The 14,008-nt window shown below is 39.7% G+C and overlaps 1 protein-coding gene across 3 annotated transcripts in view; it reads right to left on the bottom strand.

The window, feature by feature from the left end:
* LOC106092919 (uncharacterized) overlaps positions 1 to 14,008 on the bottom strand; it is a 316,077-nt gene that overhangs the window by 166,791 nt on the left and 135,278 nt on the right. The window contains exon 1 of one of the 3 annotated variants that reach the window (XM_059365932.1): positions 5,534 to 5,588. The exons of the other annotated variants lie outside the window; for them this stretch is intronic. The gene's annotated coding sequence lies outside the window, so the exon portion shown is untranslated. Of the gene's footprint in view, positions 1 to 5,533; positions 5,589 to 14,008 lie in introns of those variants that run through there. 3 annotated transcript variants of the gene reach the window in all.

Genomic DNA, 14,008 nt, shown 5'->3' on the forward strand with positions numbered 1-14,008 from the left:
CATAAAAAAAGTCCTTTAAAGCATTCAACATGAGCGCGAAAAAACGTACAAATTACAATAGCAGCCCAAAGTGGCTTGTTGTTATGGAATGACCGGATATTGTTATAGAGAGAACAGAGGGTTTATGCACTGTGTTTTAAAGTAATTGGGATTTGTAATGAAAACTTCGTTGCAACTCACCTTAAATTGTAGTTAAGACTATTGGAAAAATTTGAAAAAATTCGGTTTTTCTGAAATTGTGTTCTAGGAACTATACAAAAAATAAGTTTTACGATTACATTAACCAATCATTGAACTTATTGTCTTTCTAAAGCCTGGTTTAGAACTAATCGGTAAAAAAACAAACAAGAATGCATGTTCGGCCGAACCGAATTTTGGGAAACCACCAAACAAACTGAACTTAGTTTAGGGTCATAATTTAACTTTACGTTCCATATTTCTGCCAAATCAGGTAAAAACTTAAGCATCTAGGTAGTCTAATCAGTAGATGGGAGATTTGGACAATACTTACTATGGATGTTGGAAGCCATGACCAAACAATAGGTGCAAAATTTCAGCCAAATCGTTTAAAAATTGCAGCTTCTACGGGCTCAAGAATTCAAGTTGAAGAACCAATACATTGTGGAAGTTATATCCAAATCTGAACCAATATGCAATCCCCAACGACATACATGAGAAAGACGTATCTGTGCAAAATTGTAAGCGGAAATATTTATTCGTTCGAACGTTATCATAATTTCCACAAATGGATGGACGGACATGACTAGATTGTCTTAGATTATTAAAACAATCAAAAATGTATATAGAGTTCGAAGCCATCAATACAACTTCCAACAGATGCACTAAATCATATGCTACTATGGAAGTAGTGTAACTGTTGCAGACGAAAAATCTCTCATTACACGAACACATGCATTGGAAAAAGTACAGCTAATAGAGAGGTTTGTCGATCGTGGTTAATGGGGTATTTGTAAAGGGTGATTTTTTTGAGGTTAGGATTTTCATGCATTAGTATTTGACAGATCACGTGGGATTTCAGACATGGTGTCAAAGAGAAAGATGCTCAGTATGCTTTGACATTTTATCATGAATAGACTTACTAACGAGCAACGCTTGCAAATCATTGAATTTTATTACCAAAATCAGTGTTCGGTTCGAAATGTGTTCATTCACCGTAACGTTGCGTCCAACAGCATCTTTGAAAAAATACGGTCCAATGATTCCACCAGCGAACAAACCACACCAAACAGTGCATTTTTCGGGATGCATGGGCAGTTCTTGAACGGCTTCTGGTTGCTCTTCACTCCAAATGCGGCAATTTTGCTTATTTACGTAGCCATTCAACCAGAAATGAGCCTCATCGCTGAACAAAATTTGTCAAAATTTGAACACATTTCGAACCGAACACTGATTTTGGTAATAAAATTCAATGATTTGCAAGCGTTGCTCGTTAGTAAGTCTATTCATGATGCAATGTCAAAGCATACTGAGCATCTTTCTCTTTGACACCATGTCTGAAATCCCACGTGATCTGTCAAATACTAAAAATCCTAACCTCAAAAAAATCACCCTTTATCATAGAGGCGTTTTCTCAATAACTATGATACATATGCAACATATCAACGTACAGCCCTTGAATTCATCACATCTTATATGGTTGAAACGTCTACCAGCCGAAGACGAAACGCGTCCCATAGTGAAAAAATTGTGAAACTTAATGATATGCGCCCTAACGGGCAAAAAACTTTAAATTAAAACTAGTAAGGAAAGGCAAAAGTCGGACGGTGGCGACTGTTTAATACCCTACAACTACTCTATAAGTACAATGTGGGACGTATATCCAATTCCGAACCAATTTTGATGGCCCTCGGCGAGCAAATATATTCAAACTGTAGAAACAAAGGTTGACATATGACAACATTATGGCAAATAACCCAACATCTGACGAACGTATATATATGGGAGCTATATCTAATTCTGAACCGATTCCGAGAAAACTTCTCAGATAATGTGGTAGTCGTCGAGGAAAGCGTTGTGCAACATTTTGGCAAGATTGGTCAATAAATGCGCTTGCTGTGGCTCTTAAAGTGAAAAACGGGCGATATACATATATGACAGCTATATCTAAATCTGGGCCGATTTCTATGAAATTCACCAGTAACATTGAGAGTCATAGGAAAATACTTCCAGCAAAATTTCGCCAGAATCGGATAACAAATAATCACTTTTTTGCAATATTTCTCAAAATCAGACGGACATATATATGAGAGCTATATCTAAATCTGAACCGATTTCGAGCAAACTCCTCAAATACTGTGGCAGTTGTCGAGGAAAGCGTCAATAAATGCGCTTGCAGTGGCTCTTAAAGTGAAAATCGGGCGATATACATATATGACAGCTATATCTAAATCTGGGCCGATTTCTGTGAAAGTCACCATTAATATTGAGAGTCATAAGAAAATCCATCCTGAAAAATTTCGACAGAATCGGATAACAAATCACTTTTTTGCAATATTACTGCAAATCGGACGAACATATATATGGGAGCTATATCTAAATCTAAACCGATTTCAAGCAAACTCCTCGGATACTGTAACCGTCGTCAAGGAAAGCGTTTTGCAAAATTTGGGCAAGATGGATCAATAAATGCGCTTGCTGTGACTCTAGAAGTTAAAATCGGGCGATATATTGGGTTGCCCAACATGTAATTGCGGATTTTTCATATAGTCGGCGTTGACAAATTTTTTCACAGCTTGTGTCTCTGTAATTGCATTCTTTCTTCTGGCAGTTATCAGCTGTTACTTTTAGCTTGCTTTAGAAAAAAAGTATAAAAAAAGTATATTTGATTAAAGTTCATTCTAAGTTTTATTAAAAATGCATTTACTTTCTTTTAAAAAATCCGCAATTACTTTTTGGGCAAGCCAATATATATATGAGAGCTATAACTAAATATGAACCGATTTCCATGAAATTCACCAGTAATATTGAGAGTCAAGAGAAAATCCCTCCTGCCGAACATCGAGAAAATAGGTTAACTAAAGACTATTTTTTTTGCAATATTACTGGAAATCGGACGAACATATATATGGGAGCTATATATAAATATTAACCGATTTTGACCAAACTCTATGTATATTGTGGTAGTCATCGAGGAAAGCGTTGTGCAATATTTTGGCAAGATTGGGCAATAAATGTGCTTGCAGTGGCTCTAGGAGTGAAAATCGGGCGATATATACATATGAGAGCTATATCTAAATCTGAACCGATCTCCATAAAATTCACCAGTAATGTCGACAGTCGTAGAAAAATCCTTCCTGCCAAATTTCGTGAGAATCGGTTAACAAATGACCAATTTATTTGCATTTTAACTGAAAATCAGACGAACATATATATGGGAGCTATATCCAGATCTGAACCGATTTTTTCCAATTTCAACAGGCTTTGTCTCTGGGCCGAAAACATGCCTGTACCAAATTTAAAGACGATCGAATTAAAACTGTGACCTGTATTTTGTACACAAAATAACATGGACAGACGGACGGACAGACAGACAGACGGATATAGCTAAATAGAATCAGAAAGTGATACTGAGTCTATCGGTATACTTATCAATGGGTCTATCTCTCTTCCTTTTGGGTGTTACAAACTAATTCAACTGGAAATGCAAATGTTTGCCCATGAACATTCCACTAATGTACAGGGGCAAACTTCTCACATATCAATGAGTGCAGTCCGATTCAAGTTTTGAGCTCAATGATAAGGGGCCTCCCCTTTAAAGCCGAGTCCGAACGGCATGCCGCAGTGCGACACCTCTTTGTAGAGAAGTTTTACATGGCATAGTACCTCACAAATGTTGCCAGCATTAGGCGAGGAAAACCACCACTGAAAATTTTTATACCCACCACCGAAGGATGGGGGTATATTCATTTTGTCATTCCGTTTGCAACACATCCAAATATTCATTTTCGACCCTATAAAGTATATATATTCTTGATCAGCGTAAAAATCAAAGACGATCCAGACATGTCCGTTCGTCTGTCTGTTGAAATCACGCTACAGTCTTGAAAAATAGAGATATTGAGCTGAAATTTTGTACAGACTTTTTTTTGTCCATAAGCAGGTTAAGTTTGAAGATGGGTTACATCGGACTATATCTTGATATAGCCCCCATATAGACCGATCCTCCGATTTAGGGTCTTGGGCCCATAATAGCCTCATTTGTTATCCGTTTTTGCTGAAATTTGGGACAGTGAGTTGCGTTAGGGCTTTCGACATCCCTCGTCAATTTGGCCCAGATCGGTCAAAATTTGGATATAGCTGCCATATAGACCGATCCTCCGATTTAGGGTCTAAGGCCCATAAAATCCACATTTATTATCCGATTTTGCTGAAATTTTGTACAGTGAGTTGTGTTAGATCCTTCGACATCCTTCGTCATTTTGGCTCAGATCGGTCCCAATTTGGATATAGCTGCCATATAGACCGATCCTCCGATTTAGGGTCTTAGGCCCATAAAAGCCACATTTTTTATCCGATTTTGCTGAAATTTGGGACAGTGAGTTACGTTGGGCCCTTCGACATCCTCCGTCAATTTTAGGGTCTTAGGCCCATTAAAGCCGCATTTATTATCCGAGTTTTCTGAAATTTGGGTCAGTGAGTTGCCTTAGGCCCTTCGGCATCTTTCTTCAATTTGGCACTGATCGGTTCAGATTTGGATATAGCTGCCATATAGACCGATCTCTCGATTTAAGGTTTTGGGCCCATTAAAAGCGCATTTATTGTCCGATGTCGCCGAAATTTGGGACAGTGAGGTGTGTTGGGCTCTTCAATGTTGGTCTTCAATTTGGCTCAGATCGAACCAGATTTGGATATAGCTATCATATAGACCGATCTCTCGGTTGAACAATGACTTGTGCTTATAAGCATTTGGTCTAAATCGTTTGATATGCATTTTTCACTTGATTTTGACGAAAGGTTGTTCACATATATACCCGAGGTGGTGGGTATCCAAAGTTCGGCCCGGCCGAACTTAACGCCTTTTTACTTGTTTCTGTTGGTCTCGCCCAGATTCCAACCCAGTCGTTCAGCGTCGTAGGCGGATATGCTTACCTCTGCGCTACGTTGGCTTCCCATATGTCATCTATACTTAAATATCAGACTATATGGAAGCTATATCAAAATATGGTCCTGGGTTAGCTTATCGGCAATCCAAGTGCAACTCACTAATACGAAGTTCAGCGAAATCGGACAATCAAGGCAACCGTTATGGACTTTAAATCCCAAATCGGCTCTATCCAAATATGATTTCAAATGTTCCAATTAAAAAACTTTGTATCTGTGCCAAATTTCATCTCAATATCTAAATTTGTTAAGGCTGTAGCGTGATCACAGCTTACGGACAGCAACAAGGTCAGTGTTAGACCTTCTTAGAATTTAACGACGTTTAAATATAGGCTTTGCAAATGGAATACACTAAAGTAGTTGGCATAAAAAACCATACCATAACTTAGATAGATTTTCTATTAATACTTACGATAATATCACAGCTGGTTACATTAATGTTTGTATTAAGCTTACCTAAAAAGAAGAGAGAAATTTTATTGATTAATATTTAAAACAACAGAAAACTTTTACGCCGGTATTCACAAAACTTTCCTTTCTTTCCTTTAAAGAATTGTCAAGCAAACCTATTTTAAGGCTTCATAAAGTTTTGTCAATAAGGCCGTTAATGTTTTAAATTTCAAACTTTTATGCCAAATATAACAGGAATTAAGAACGCATACTCTTTTGGATTCCTTATGCACATGCTTCCATTACGTTTTCTGTCAAGCCAAATTCCAACTTCCAGATTTAAATTACGTGGAGCACACCCCCACAAAGAGTAAAGTATGGCAAAGTAAAGAATTAAGTTCATTTTAATATCAGCAATTTAGAAATAAAATTTGCAAAGGCTTAAAATGTTAACGCTTGACTAACACATGGCCACCCTCAGCCATGACGTTTAGCTACCCCAGCGGCATTCTATTCATAATGACTCCCACTTCTGCAGCTGAACTCTAATCAAGAGTCAACTCAACTCACAAGAAAAAAAAAGGCAATGACAGCCAATCAGCTGGAGTACAGAGCATGGCCTCCGCACAGCCAGCGTTTGTTGGTAGGGTTAGAGACTGTTTTGACTTTTGCCACTTTCCCTTTGTCATTGTGTCATTTTTTGTCATTTCCCATTCATTCAATCTAAAAGCAGGGTAATTGTGGGTGTACGTTTAGATTTTTTTTCTGCATTTTTGTTAGACGTCTTTCGCAAATTTACTACTTATTTGAATTCTGTGCCGTTGTAATCACGTTAAGAAGGCAGACGCCAAGGCGGAGTTTGGCCAAGAAAGTGAAACGATTTCAAAAAGTTAAAACGACAAAACATTACCATGCGCTTCATATAATTTTATTAGATAAAATTTCACTAATTTGACGTTTTCGTGTGTGTGTGTGTTTTTCTCTTTTGGGTAATTTTGGGCATGTCTGAAAAAAGACGCAATTGTTTTCTGTGTTCACTTCGCCTATTATGGGAGATTTGAAATGGTTATGGTTATGTTTTGGTATTTTCTGATAGTAATGAATAAAAGTTTAAGAGAAGAGAATTTTTCTTAATGCCCTCATGTACCAGTGCTTGAGTATAATGGCAGATTTTCTTTGAAGGTCTTTGAGTGTTTAAGTTTGTGAAAATATGGAAAAATTGTGAAATTAATTGGGATAAGGAAATATGGCGTCCGACACATTTACGGTGTCCGTTGATATTTGCCTTCTTTGGTAGAACATGCTAGACATAGCCATAACCACCTGCTAGTATTGTTACTTTATTCCCATGAGTATTTGAAGGACACCGTGGAACAGAGGTTAGAGGCCTGGGTACAAATCCCGGCGTAAACATCAACAGAATTTTCAGCGGTGGTTATCCCCTTACTAATGCCGCCTACATTTGCTTACAAGTGGTGTCGCTATGAGGCACACCGTTCGGACTCGGCATTAAAATGAGGCTCCTTATCATTGATCTATTAATATAAGAGAAGTATCCCCTTTTCCTTAATGAAATGTTCATAAGAAATTTCACTAAAATTTTTTTAGAAATTGACTTAAAAAAACGAGGCATACATTGGCTGTAGAGCTTAAAGGGAAAAATGTCAATAAATTTAGAAAAGACATGATGAATGAAAGTTTCGCGATGATTATACTGCCAGAGCAGTAAACCAAAGCCGCCAGGATCGAGCCATCCCGCACCTGCCTGTTCAACTTTATACGGAAGGATATTTTATCGGAAACCATAGTGGCAACGAGGTAAGCATGTCTACCTACGACTCTGAACGACTTCTAGCAGGAGCTTCAGAAACAAATTTCAGAGGTAGTCATCTCATCCATAATTCTGGCAATATTTGTTAAGCATTTAGTAGCATACATCTTGTGTCTACTAAGTTGTGTAGTTCTGCGACATGGCTTTCGTACTCGGAAATAAAAACCCTCATGCAAAATTTGGAATCGTTTAATGAACGACGATGTTATTGCAAAATTAGTCCAAAAAGGTCTAACAAAAATATATATGAGAACTTTATCCAAATCAGAATTTATTTCTTAAAATTTCAGTAGACTTCGTCTCAAGGCCGGAAAAAGTGCCTGTGCCAAATTTGAAGACCATCGGATGAAAATTACGACCTGTACTTTGTACACAAATGAACATGAACAGAGAGACAGACAGACAGTCAAAAATGGAAGCAAAAAGTGAATCTAAGTTATAATAACTCGCACCAATGTATTGGACAACGGTGCGTATGATCGACAAATCGATAATTATGCCATAAATATGTCATGCGCCACCTTGGCCACTTAAGGGGATGATTGAAACATGTATGGGAACTCTGTAGAGGGTCCACCCATACATATGATGAGCTGGAAATATAGGGGGGATATCTTTATGCTGTGTTTTTCATGCCCCTGGGTAGGCGCAAAGCTCGACCTGGTGAGAAAAATGGATATCCCCAGCTCACAAAGCCCACGGTCTTCATCAAGGGACGGGGCACTAAATTTGTGACGGAACGCATAATGGGATGCTTGAGCAAGCAAAACCAATGTTTGGTCACAGAGAAGTGGGAGATCTTCCACAGGGAAGAGAAGGAGGAAGGTACTCTCCTTGTGATTGATATTGATCAAGTCTCTGTGACGCGCTTGGCTAAGACTATTGGCACGACGCACTACGGGAGAAGGGCTGTCTTTTTCAAGGTTGGGAAGACTACGATAGGCAGAAATCCTCATACTGAGACATCAGGCTGTGCAGTGGCAGGTGACTCAATGCCGCCCAACAAACAGGGCGCTGACGACGAGATAATCACGGACTCTCTCAATATTGGAAAGACTAGGATAAGCAAAAATCCTTATACTAAAATATCAGGCAGTGCAGTGGCGAGAGACCCAACACAGCCTAACAAACAGGGACCCGACGACGGACCCATTACCGACTTCTAGATTCGGATGACTAGGTAAGGATCCTAATATTAAAACTATAGGCAGCGCAGCGACAGGAGTCTCAATGAAGCATAAAAAACAGGGACCCGACGACGGACCCATTACCGACTTTAAGATTCGGAAGACTAGGTAAATATCCTAATAAATATTGAAACATTAGGCAACACAGCGACAGGAGTCTCAATGAAACATTAGGCAACACAGTGACAGGAGTCTCAATGAAGCATAACAAACAGGGAACCGACTTGCAAGAAACCCATTTAGTAAAGATTTGGTAGGCTAAGATAGGCAAATATCCTAGTATTGAAACATCAGGCAGTATAGGGAATGAAAACTCAATACAGCCTTACGAACAGGGACCCGACGATGGAACCGTTACCGATTTGATAAAGATTCAGAAGACTAGGATAGGCAAAGCACCTAATACGATGACATCGGGCAGTGCAGTGACAGGAAAGTCAATGCCATCTAAAGAACAGGGAGCAGACAATGAGATCATCACCCACTCCCAAGATGCCCATTAACTCCAGGACCAATGATTGAGGTAATCCAGATAAACCGCTACCGAAGCGAGACTGCTACACAAGCTCTGATGGAGAAAATCAGCAATGACAATATTCATATTGCTTAAATTCAGGAGCCATGGACGACCTTAAACAAAGTCTCTGGACTAAATCATATCAACTACCAATTATTCTATGCTAACACTGGTACTCGGCCGAGGATCTGCGTTATTTGTCACAAAAATTTTAATTATATATTTTCCCCAGAGTTGTCAACGTCGGATGCAACAGTGGTAAGACAGGGAGACGGTGGAAGATACCTGGCCTCACTTTATCTGCCTTTCGACTCTCCGGCACCTCCACCCATGTCGGAGCTGCAACGGCTGGTGAGGAAAGCAAAAGAGACAGGAAACGAGGTACTAATAGGGTTGCGATGTGAACTCTCACCACATGTGGGGTAGTACCAACTCTAATAAACGGGGCCAAGCTATGGCAGAGTTCTTGAATATTGGCAACACCGTTGCCTTTGTTAATATGATTAGGGAGGAGGTATTAGATGTGACGATATGTTCGGAAAATCTTATTGATGAGGTTCAGGATTGGAGGGTCTCCATATAACACTCTTTCTCTGACCATCGCTATATTAGGTTTAGAATAGCACGGCCAGCGCTGAATCCCATAAACGGAAAAATTTGAAAACCATCTGGACAAAATTAGGAAGGCTGCTCAGAAGAAGATTAGGGAAAGACAATTACGACTGACCAAGCACAGAAGACATTGACGAAAATGTCAACAGGATTCGAAGATAGTTGTCTTCTTCGGGAAAGGAAATCAGCCCGAGAAAAAACCCTGGATTACCGGGGAGATTCTCAATATTGGGAGAGATGACTACAGACTTTTAAACAAAGCACGTCGTAAAAAAGCGGAAGTTTGTTGGGATGTGTATTACACACGGCTCAAGGAATACAATAAGATTACCAGAGCGGCAAAATGTGCATCCTGGAAGCTTTTCCGCCAACACGTCGATAGCGTTAATGACACCGCCAAGAAAAAAAAATTTTTTCTCTCAAAAACCCTTGCCCAAACTGAAACTTTAATAGACGACATGGGAGTGAGAGCAGAGAGGCTTTAGATGAAAACCCATTTTCCACGGGATACGAAGGGACTCACGGAGACACGGGAAACTTGTAATAATCACGTTGATCGAAGGTTTATAATAACGGAATTTATGGTGAAGGAATGCTTGAGAAGCTTCAAACCACTTTAGTCACCCGGATCTGATGAAATATTTTCGCCGTTACTGCAGAAAGAGGCAGACTATCTGGATCCCCGTCTGGCCAAAATGTTCACAGCGTGCCTTGTACTTCTATTTCGAAAGCCTGGCAGCAGACCAGAGTGGTATTTATACCCAAGCCCGGCAATGCAAGTTATGCGACACCAAAGGCATACAGACTTATAAGCCTTTCATCCTTTCCACTCAAAACCAGGGAACGTATTATGGACGCCATGATAACAAGGAAGGCATTCAGCGAACTTCTCAAATAATATCAGCTTGCCTATGTCAAGGGAAGGTCGGTGGAGACTGCCCTGCACGATGTTGTGCATAAAACAGAAGAATCCTTCGATCACAAAACGTACACCCTGGCGGTATGCATTGACATCAAGGGGGCTTTTAACAATGTGCGGACCGACACACTGCTCCAATCCAAAGACCAGTACTGGATGAATTCAGTCCTTAGGGACTAGATATACCTTTCGCTAAGGTTTGGAATAAGAAAACTAATATCAGACGAACACACACCTTGAAAGTACCGATAGAAGAACGTCAAACAACCCACATTGCGACGATGATATAGGGAGGCAATAGAGTTGGATACCCCATTGTCCCCAATCAAAGCCATCGCTCTCCTCTGTACACGGTCCAGTGGCTCCAGGGATGATTTTGAAGCTCCAGCCCATACATGTGAGTTGTACTCCATTTCCGGTCTTATGAAAGTGGTGTAGATGTTAAGAAGATCAGACGGAGTAAAGTAATTCTTACGACGTTTTAGGAAGCCTAAATACTTGAATGCTTCTTTCGACATTCCGAAAACATGTTTAGCCCAACGGACATCACTTTGTATTTTCATGCCCAGAACATCAAGAGCTTCTGATTGCTCAACATCTACACCGTTGATAGACAATGATAATCGTTTGTGTGACACGTTTGTGTGACTGACTCGCGAATCGTTTGTGTGACTGAGTCTGAGTCTTTCGTGCATTAAAATCTACTCGATTCATTCGACCCCACTCAGAAATGGCCAGCAAATCCTGGCAGAGTGTATTGTCCATAACCCGCCTCTTGTCTTTAATCTCTCGAAGACTCGGCCTATGGTCGAATGAGTACGAATGACCGAGATTACTGTCATCCGCAAATGAGTAGATCGACAGATCGTTGATGAAAATTAGAAAAAGAGAAGGAGAAAGAACAGAGCCCTGAGGTACATCTGCGGTCAATTTGTGCTCATTGGATGAGAACTCATCTTTTGGGTTGCCCAAAAAGTAATTGCGGATTTTTCATATAGTCGGCGTTGACAATTTTTTTCACAGCTTGTGACTCTGTAATTGCATTCTTTCTTCTGTTAGTTATCAGCTTACTTTTAGCTTGCTTTAGAAAAAAGTGTATATTTGATTAAAGTTCGTTCTAAGTTTTATTAAAAATGCATTTGCTTTCTTTTGGAAAATCCGCAATTACTTTTTGGGCAACCCAATATAACGACTCGTATAGTGCGATCTCTGAGAAAGCTCGATATAAATCGAACGAACCCATTACTGACACCAAATGCGACAAGCTTTGATAGTAGTGCACCGTGCCAGACCCTTGGAGATATCCAGAGCCACAACCTTACTCTCATCAAACTGATGAATTGAGCGACTCCAACGTTCCGACAGAAGAGCCATGAGGTCGCCCATTGGAAATTTCCTAAACCTTTTTGTTTGTAGAGTCCACCGTAGCGTAGGTTTCAAATCCTGGTGAACACATCGCTAGCAACATTCGTGAGGTACTATGCCATGTAAAAACTTCTTATCAAAAGAGTTGCGGTGCGCAGTTCGGACTAGGCAATAGCATTGAATTGGTAAGCACTCATTGATGTTAGTGCTATCCAATCTTCTTGTCAAAAGAATTGCGGTGCGCCCTTCGGACTTGGCTATAGCATTGAATTGGATAGCACTCAGTGATATATAAGAAGTTTGGTTTTGTTCCCAAATGTAACGTTCACGGCTAAATTGGCATTTGCAAATAGTTTTTGGTAGACGTTTTGTATTTTAATACAACTTCTTGTGTCAAATTTCAATTACCCAAATTGGACCGCAACGGCAAACACTGGCAAACTCTGGTCACTTAGTGCCAACATAAATTGCAGGTCACAATTTTGCCAACGGAGAGTCTTTTCGACAAAAGTTGAAAACTTAATTTATCTCCATAATTATATGCTCTTGTTGCTGTGTTTATCAACCACAATTCATTACAAATTTATTCATAATGTACAACATGGAGCTCTTGAAACACAGCTACACGTAGAGTGTAAGTGTTTCGCAATGTCATGTGTGTGTCTATGCAAATGTAAGTATCTGTTAAAGGCTTATAAATGCCAGTTTAAGGGTCATTATAACTTTTGGTTAAGTTATAAACCATCATCGCATGTAGTTAACACAATGTTGATGATGGTAATGATCAACGCCATCATCCTTTTGTCATACGAACGCAGTGAGTGGAAAAGTCGAGAGCAAACTAAACAAAAGAGGTTGCCATGGACGACGCTGCTTCAAGCGTCTCTCACCATTTCTATTTGTTTACTCGGCCTTTCAGTTTCAGTCTCTTGCAAGAAATGAAAGAGTTGGGCTTTGGTAAGTTTTTAGCAATAAAGTTAATTATTTTAAGTGAGCCCCCTCAACTCGTAAAACTACGTGTGTTATTATTTTTGCCTTTCACCACTTATGTGGAATTGAATTTGTTGTTGTTCTTTGTGTGTGTGTGTGTGTGTGAGTGTGACTGCAAGCTCATATGCGTGGGATTATATCTGTTCGCCTATGTATGTATATGAATGTGCGTTTTTAGGCCACACTCCTTTAAGTGCCGTCTGCTTTCAAGTGGTTGTATGGTTGAGGGCTTTATTTTAGTCATAGCTACAATAATATACTGGCATATATATTTCATATGTATAAGTGTGGATGTTTTTTTTTTTCTTATTATGTATATACTTAATATAATTACAATATTCAATTTGTAATATAGCATTTTTTGCTTATGGAGTGTGAAATGGCTATTTTTATGCCAACGGTTAACTAGCATGCTTTCTGAGTAAAAATAAATTAAAGGAAACGGCATTCGAGACCAGCACGGAAATGAAAAAGTATTGTGATGTCAAATCAAAAACCGCAAGCTAGGTTTTGTAAAGATCTGACTCAAATTGTGGCCACTACATCTTAAAAGTCCATATCGGTTGAAAGTTATATATTGGAGCTAATCTTAATCTGAACCGATTTGGTTCAAAACCGTTAGCGGTTGTCCTTAGACCAAAAGATTGACGGAACCCTAGTATTCCCATCAGGAAGATCATGTTACACGGATTGATCAAAGCTAGAGGGCAGTATGGGCTTGGGGGTCTACATTGAGAACATCTGTTAGAACATCTACATCTGTTTTAGACTGCCTGATCATAGTACAGGTGGAGTTCCGGGAGATCACGGAATGCGTGAGGTGATGTGGTGCTATCGCGAGAACGTCGAGTGTGAATATCTTTACGGACCGTACAATTGCCATAAGGGCGATAAAAACCAGGACGGTAAGGTCACGAACAGTCTTGCAGTGTAAGAAGGAGATTAACGCCTTCTCCGGGGATGGCAAAATCTGCAACGTTTGGGTGCGGTGCCATAACAGAGTAAGGGGGAATTAAAGGGCAAACGATTTGGCGGTGAAGGCCAGTTAAGGGCGTAGGCGACGAATGCATGTAGCA

This window comes from Stomoxys calcitrans, chromosome 3 (assembly GCF_963082655.1).
Source record: "Stomoxys calcitrans chromosome 3, idStoCalc2.1, whole genome shotgun sequence".
Taxonomy (NCBI): domain Eukaryota; kingdom Metazoa; phylum Arthropoda; class Insecta; order Diptera; family Muscidae; genus Stomoxys; species Stomoxys calcitrans.